Below are 7696 nucleotides of genomic sequence, written 5' to 3'. Positions count from 1 at the left end.
GGGGGGGGGGGGGGGGGCAGCCTTTTCCTGGAGCTTCGTGCTCCATCTCTGGAAAGGGGGTCAGAAGGAGGGGGAGCAGAGAGAGAAGACAGAGGCAGGTGAGGGATCTCTGGCTGGTGGGGATGGAGGAGGTATCCAGCCAGCGGTCCTGGGGCAGGTGCATCCGGCACGGGGGATGCTGGAGTCCCCTGGCCTCTGCAGGCACTGCCGCAGCTCACGGGGCAGAGGGTGGGTTTGGAGAGCCCCGCGCAGGGTGTTCCCAGGAGGAGTGTGTGTGTCTGTACGTGTACGTGTGCCAGGCTTCCCCTTTCTCCTTGTGGTCGTCAGTGACCCGAGAAGACTGAACTTTTCATCCTTGACTTCTACCCTGCCCTCCACTTGCCTGCTGTTTTCCTTCCTCTGGAGCTGGGGTCCCACGAGGGGGCTGGACTGCCGCATAAGGTGCTTGGACCTGGAGGTGAGGAGGAGTTTGGCTTAGTGGCTACCTGGCTTGAGGGATCATCCTTCAGCTGTTGACACAGACCTGATCCCGTGAAACCGGGGCTAAGAATAGCCCTGGTACTGGGCTCATTCTTAGCCTGTGCCCTGGAGGAGGGTCAGAGTTAGTGAATCCACTTTTCTCATAACCCTAGACATGGCATTGGGGTGGGATTCCAGGGAGGAAGTTTCAGTGTATCTTGGATCTGGCTTACTTTAAAGAGAGGTCAGGGTGTGCTTGTTGGCCACAGGAGGGGTACTGGTATCCTGCTTGGGAGTGGCAGATTGTCAATCTCCAAAGAATTAGAAACATGTGTGGTGGGTTAGGAAGGCAATGAGAAACCTGAGGACAGTAGAAGCAATCTATTATTGTTTTGGCGACCATGGGATTGTTTAACTGGCTAATTTGTACTTTCCCTTCATTCCTTCTCCTCTATCTTCATCCCCCAAACATACGCCTTATCTCCCAGTTTACTCTAGTCTGGTTCTCCTTTCCTGAGAGAGGGTGCTGGGAGAATTAAGTTTGAGTCACCAGGATGAGTCTGGAGATAAAAATACAGCTGTGGATGAAAAGTACAGCTGTGGAAGCACAAGGCCCCAATTTGGGTGTGTGTGTGTGGGGGGGAGTAGTTTTCCTATATACTCATGATCCACGTGTAGTGAGTTTTTTCCTTCTGTTTCTGAGTAACTAGAAGAACTGAGGGCAGGAGAAGGAAGAAATGAGAAATCCAGGAAGGGAAATGGAAGGGAGAATAGGGCAGAGAAGCCTCTCCCAAGGTCACTTGAGCAGCTGTGGGATGAGGACAGGGATCCCTGTATGGCACACTGGGGAACACACTCCTTTCTTATAGGGACCAAATCTTCCTCCAAATCCTCCCACCCTTCATCTGGTTGTCTCTACTTTGGCACAGACCCTGGAGCTATGCATGTGATTACTTGGTGTTCTAGGTCCTGATAGTGAATTTAAAGGCCACCACTCAGTATTCAAGATTGGGTCATCTGGCTGTCTTCTAGAGAAGCCTTGGTTCCACAGATGAATCTTGCCAGTTCTGTTACACTCACACTCATACACGCTCATAATAATATTAGTTACCATTTCTTTATATAGCCCTTTAAGGGTTTTTTAAACCTGTTTTTCTTAAAATTCTGAATTTAACAAAACTGTGGTTTAAAAGATTTGCTGATCACTTTATAAATTTCATTTTATCTAAGAACACTGGGATGTCAGTGCTATTATTATCACTCTTTATTTTACAAATAGGGAAACTGAGGCTAGCAGTGGTTAAGGTCACACAGAGAATGTCTGAAGCTAGATTTTAACTTGGGTCTTCAAGGCTCTATTGATTGTGCCACCTAGCTCTGCCTTCACCAGTGACCCTGATATAGGGCTATTAGTCCAACAGGGGATGGCTAGATGGTACAGTGGATAAAGTGCCCAGACTGGAGTCAGGAGGACCTGAGTTCAAATCCAACCTCAGACACTTTCTACTCTGTGACCCTGGGCAAGTCACTTAACCCTGTTTGTTTCAGTTTCTTCATCTGTAAAATGAGCTGGAGGTGCGAATGGCAAACCACTCCAGTATTTGCCAAGAAAACCCCAGGTGAGGTCATGAAGAATCAGACACAATTAAACAACAATTAGCCCAACAAGGAACTGACCTTAGGGGCCCTGCTATAAATCATTGGCCTAGGACAAATCTTAAATCTCTTGTCACTTCAGGGTGCAAGGTCCCTCTTATAAAAATAATGATAATCTTTTGCAGTGTATGTACCTCTTTTAATACATGATCTCATTCAAGGGGGAAGGGAATAAACCTTTACTGAATGCCTACTATGTGCCAGGAACTGTGCCAAGAGCTTTTTACAAATATCTCATTTGATCCCCACAACTACCCTGGGAGGTTGGTGGTATTATAATCCCCATTTTACAGATGAGTCAAACAGAGGTTAAATGACTTGTCCAGGGTCACACAGCTAGTAAGTATCTGAAGCCAAATTTGAACTCAAGTCTTCCTGACTCTAGGCTCAGGGCCTCTCCACACTGGGGGCTTAAACCAATCATATCTAGTATTCTGGGTAGTGAATGAAGAGTGGAGATGCTTAAAGGCCAAGTTCTTTACTCTGCCTGAAAGGGACAGAAGCTGGATGTGTGTAGCTCCTCTAAAACAATGTTATGTGCATCTGAATACACAAGTGAGGACTCTTTGGGGTCTGATCATCAGCTTTCCATCAAGAAAATCTGTTGTTTTTTTTTATTTTTATCTAATGGTAAATGATAAATTTTCCTCCAACATTGTGATCTTTTTTTGAAGGCAAACAGGAGCTGGGTTCTCTTCCCTGCGAAAGCTGTATGACCTCACACAATTTATTCTCCAGGCCTGTTTGCTCACCTGTAAAATGGAGGCCAGCTTGACTATAAGCAGAAAGAGCCAAGACCCGAGTTTGAATACCTGTTTTATCATATGGCTTTGGGCGAGTCATTTTATTTCTTTGGTTTTTCATTTTCTCATCTTTAAAGTGAGTAAGTCTGACTACGGTAGGTGGTCTCAAAATAACTTTCTAGCTGTAAAATTCTATAAGGCACACCCGTTCTGGGCCTCAGTTTCCTGATCTGTCCTGATTAGACTGGGCTCTTGCTATCATGTAAGATTGTGGTAAGGATAAAATGAGAAACTAACCTCACTTCCTATAAACTATGTGATTTTTTTTAAGGATTTGTATATGAGAGGGAAGAGACCCCCTTCCTATACCTTCTCCCTAACTTTTACCCCTTGACTACACTGCTTTACTTTCTGGTGTCCAGAATTAAAACTCAGTCTTTACTTCTAACAACCAGTGGCTCTGATCCCAGTGATGTGAGGGTGGGGACTGGACCAGCTGGTGCCAGCTCCAGTCCTCTGAATGTTGGTACCACTGCTCCCAGCAATAGAAATATATGTGTTGAGCTTTGTCCAGTATTAAGGGTGCTGGGGCGGGGGCGGGGGGGGAGGGCCCTCGGGGAGGAGAGCTGGGAATGTTTCTTGTATGGGGATGGTAATAGAACCATCACCGATCTGTCTTGGTCTATAGATCCTCTGCCAACCTTCTGTGAGGGAAGATTGTTAAGTTTACTCTGTCCTCCCTGACCTGGGAGGACTTGGTGCTTCTTAATTGGGATTATACCAGACTGCCCTAGCTTAGGGAGAAGGGTTGAGCTAGAAAGTAGAAGGCTGAGCCTTTCTGCAGTCTTTGACAGTCTTCCCTCACTCCCAAAAGTTCCCGGCTTGCTAAATAAATAAATGTCCAAATGAATGGGAACAGTTTCTGTAGCAACTAAACTAGCTTTCCTTCTTTCCCTTCCCAGGCTACCCCGCCCCATGCCTCTTATCACAGGTGTACTTTGAGTTGGTAAACATCCCAGGACATGAGGCAGTCTTTCCCAGACATGTATCCAGACTAGCTTCTCCCTCTTTGACAGCTGGCCTTGCAATGGGCAGAGAAGCAGCCTAGAAATCACAGCAGTAGTTCAAACCTGTCTAAGCCTTCCATCCCAAGTACTCCTGTTGGGATTAACTCACACAGGATATCAGATGGAAGTGTGTGCCCAACCACTGTTTTAGGACTGAGGGCAGGATAAAGAGTAAGATAAAGTAATTATGTTCTCAAGGAACATAAGGAAGAATCACTGGGCAATTATGGACCAAATGACGTGGTACCTTTTAAAGGCTCTAGGGTCCAGGGGGGAGATAGATAGGTCTGGGCTGTCACAGAGGAGTGTGGATTTGAGGTTAGAGGATGGATAGCATTTGGATAAAACAGGGTGGGGGGCATCAGTGAGCATAATGAGGATTTTAAAAGATGTCCTTGTTTCCTAGCATGTCAGCCCTGTCCTGATGAGTTCTTATACCCTGACCTTGGCACTAACTATAGAAGGAATACTGTTGAGAAAGCATCTCTTCTCATTTGCCTCGGGCTTTTGGGTAATCTTTTCTCTTTTCTAAGCTTTGGTTTAGGGCAGCTAGGTGGAGACATAGAGCAGCAGGCCTGGAGTCAGGAAGACGCTTCCTGAGTTCAGATCTGGCCCCAGATACTTACTAGCTATGTGACCTTGGGTAAGTCACTTTACCCTGTTTGCCTCAGTTTCCTCATCTGTGAAAAAGCTGGAGAAGAAAAGAGTGGCAAACCACTCCAGTATCTTTGCCAAGAAAATCCCAAAATGTGGTTTCTGGTGACTGAATGATAACAAAAATGTTTGGTTTCCTCATGTGTAAAGTGAGGGAATTAGACTAGATGATGGATTTCTTCCAGTTCTAACATTCTGTGACTCTGACCTTCATGAAGCCTCTTGTCTGATGGCCTGAGAGGACCCCTGAAGATCAGTGTCTGGTACCACTGACAGGTGGTCTCTCCCTCTCCTCTTCTTTGTGAACAGGAGTACCATTTATCTACTCACAACTGCGAGGAGATAATGGTGATAATAACAATACCACTTTATCCCTGTATAGAAAGCTGCTTTTCCCCTCTTCCCAAGTATTCACTTGATTTACGTGAAATAATCTTGCGAGTTAGGCAAGGCAGGTATCATTATTTCCAATGCATGGGTGAGTATATTAGACTGGTGGTACAGAGTAGATTAGAACACTGGTCCTGGAGTCAGGAAGGCCTGAATTCTAATATGACTCTAGACAGTTACTAGCTGTGTGACCTTGGACGTAACCTCTGTCTGCCTCCGTTTCCTCAACTGTAAAAAATGGAAATTATAACAGCTCCTACCTCCCAGGGTTGTTGTGAACGCCAGATTAGATGTTATTTCTAAAGCCCTCAGCACAGTGCACAAAGGAGGCTGTCTATGAATGTTAGCTGAGGCTCAGAGAATGTGACTTTGCCCAGGATCATATGGCTTGTTAGCGGCAGTCCTGCCTTAGAGCTCCGGGCTCCTGACTCCTTGGCTTGTTCTCTTTCTAACAATATTTCAGTGGATGTGTGATCTCATGAGTGTTGGCCTTCCCTCCAGCCATGCAGATGATTCTCCATTCAGACCTGTCTCTCCTGGGTGACTGTGGTCTGTATCCTCCCATCGATTTCCTGCTGGGTACCTTTTTGTAGTTCTTTTGGTGATGGAGCATGAAAGTTATTCATCTTTTAACCCTCACTCTCCTCTCTCCCTCCTTACCCCTCAATTTTCTCCTTCTCTTTTCTGTCTGTCTGTCTGTCTGTCTGTCTCTCTCTCTCTCTCTCTGTCTTCCTCTTTCTCTCTCTCTCTCTCTTTCTCTCTTCCCCTCCCTCTCTTCCTCTCTCCCTGGCCGGACATTTCTTTAATACCATCCTTTACCTTGATTTTCCTGCCTCATTTCTTATTTGTAACTTGTTATAGTCTGCTAATAATAATAACTGACATCTACATACCACTTTGAATACTTTTTAAAATAGCATTATAATCATCCCATTTCACCCGAATGGCAATGTTGTGAGTCCAGCATTCTATTCCCTGTGATATACTGCTTTCCACTATATCATGGGCATAAGTTTTTCATATAACCTCTTTGGAAATGGGAAAAGGAACAGCTGAATTTGGTTATTCAGTCCTATTTCAGTCATGATTGACTCTTTGTGACCCTATTTGGGGTTTTCTTGGCAAAGCTACTGTAGTGGTTTGCCATTTCCTTCTCCAGTTCATTTTACATATGAGGAAACTGAGGCAAACAGGAGTAAGTGACTTGTCCAGGGTCACACAGGTAGTAAGTATCCTTGGTCAGATTTTAACTCAGGAAGAGGAATCTTCCTGAGTCCAGACCCAGTGCTCTATTCACAGGCCACTAGCTGCCCTAGTCAAATACAGGCTTTATTTCTCAACATTCTTCTAGGATTGTTCGATGGGTTGTTGGTATCTTGGCTTGAGTAGGAAAACAAGGGTGTGGACAGCCAGCAGTGGCTTCTCCAGGGGCTCCTAGGTAGGTGTAGACTAGAGTCTCCTGGCAGAGCTCTTCTAAGCCATGGGAGGCCTCCTGTCCTGTTCTTTGGGGAAGAAATAGTGTGTCTCTCTTTAAGGGTTCCCACCCACCCTTAGGGCCGAGTTCTAACTGAAGTCCTGTTGAATGCTCCACGATTCTAAATGGAACACGGTGTAGAACCATAGATTTTTAGAGCTTGAAGATGACCTGGGTTCAAGCCCTGCCTCTCTGAATGTTAGTTTGCTCATCTATAAAGTAAGGTGGGTCACACCACCCTGCAGTGAGATAACAGAGGGGTGGGAGATGATTAACCCTCTAATTGAGGTCCAGTCCTGTGGGCTCTCTCTCTGGATAGCAGGGCCCAAGAACTGACTCATCTCACCAGCCCAATGGCAGGTTCCCCAAGCAGACCTTCCTCCTTCAGGGAAGGCAAGGGAGAAGGGGTGGATGGACACCAGGGTGCAGGGTGTCCTGGCCAGGGAAGGGAGGGTTGGCCTGGCCCTGTGGGTGTTCAGGTTTCACATTGGGGGGCGTGTGTTAGTAACTGCCTCTCCAGCCTTCGTGATAGTTTTCCCTCTTGCATAAATGGAAAGTGCACTTGGCTACTGACCTCTTTGGGAAAAGAGCCCAGCCAGGAGGAGGGTGGGGGGGGAAGAGTTATTCTGCCCCCAGATGTCCTCTTTACCACTCCCCCCCAACAAAGAATTCCAAATATCCTTTGACCCTCAGCATTATATTGGTGCTGGAGTAGAGAGTAGACAGGTGATGGGGAGGCAAGCCAAGAACAAGGGGAACCCCCCTCTCATATAATTGTCTCCCTGAGGCCTCATTCCCTAGGATAAGTTCATGGCCTGTCGGTAAAGGCTTCCCTGGCCCCTTGCCTCTGCAGTGAGAGGGGAGGAGGGAGCAGTGTCCAGGATACGTGCTCCATCGATCTCCTCGTACTGCCCCAAGAGTCCCCTCATCCTTAGGCTAGGAGCCATGGGAATTGAAGGAGGGCAGGGGGCTTCACACGCTTTTGGCATTCTTGATGTGAGGGAGGCACCAGTACTCTTGTTTTGGGGGATGGGGTAGAGATGGAGGGTCCTTGAGGCAGGAGAAAGGCAAAGACTTTGCCCTTGTGTATCTCCTTAGCCTGCCCTTTTCCAGCTTTTACCAGTCAGTTTCTAGGCAGAAGAAGAGCCTGGGGCTGGGGATTCTGGGTTCTTAGGGCTCTGACTCCCAAAGAAGTCTGACTTTGGGGGTGTCCTGTCCTGGAGTCAGTGTGTCACCTCCATGGTTCTGTTTAG

The 7696-nt window shown here is 46.8% G+C and overlaps 1 protein-coding gene across 2 annotated transcripts in view; it reads left to right on the top strand.

Annotated features, from left to right (window-relative positions):
• Positions 1-7696, top strand: part of SLC45A3 (solute carrier family 45 member 3) — a 28667-nt gene that overhangs the window by 909 nt on the left and 20062 nt on the right. The window contains exon 1 of one of the 2 annotated variants that reach the window (XM_069074689.1): positions 4523-4568. The exons of the other annotated variant lie outside the window; for it this stretch is intronic. The gene's annotated coding sequence lies outside the window, so the exon portion shown is untranslated. Of the gene's footprint in view, positions 1-4522; positions 4569-7696 lie in introns of those variants that run through there. 2 annotated transcript variants of the gene reach the window in all.

Source organism: Petaurus breviceps, unplaced genomic scaffold (genome assembly GCF_028583685.1).
Source record: "Petaurus breviceps papuanus isolate PSGF00001 unplaced genomic scaffold, PetGlider_PUasm1.0 90895, whole genome shotgun sequence".
Classification (NCBI taxonomy): domain Eukaryota; kingdom Metazoa; phylum Chordata; class Mammalia; order Diprotodontia; family Petauridae; genus Petaurus; species Petaurus breviceps.
Note: the sequence above shows the minus strand (reverse complement) of the source record. Positions and strands in the feature narration are given on the sequence as shown.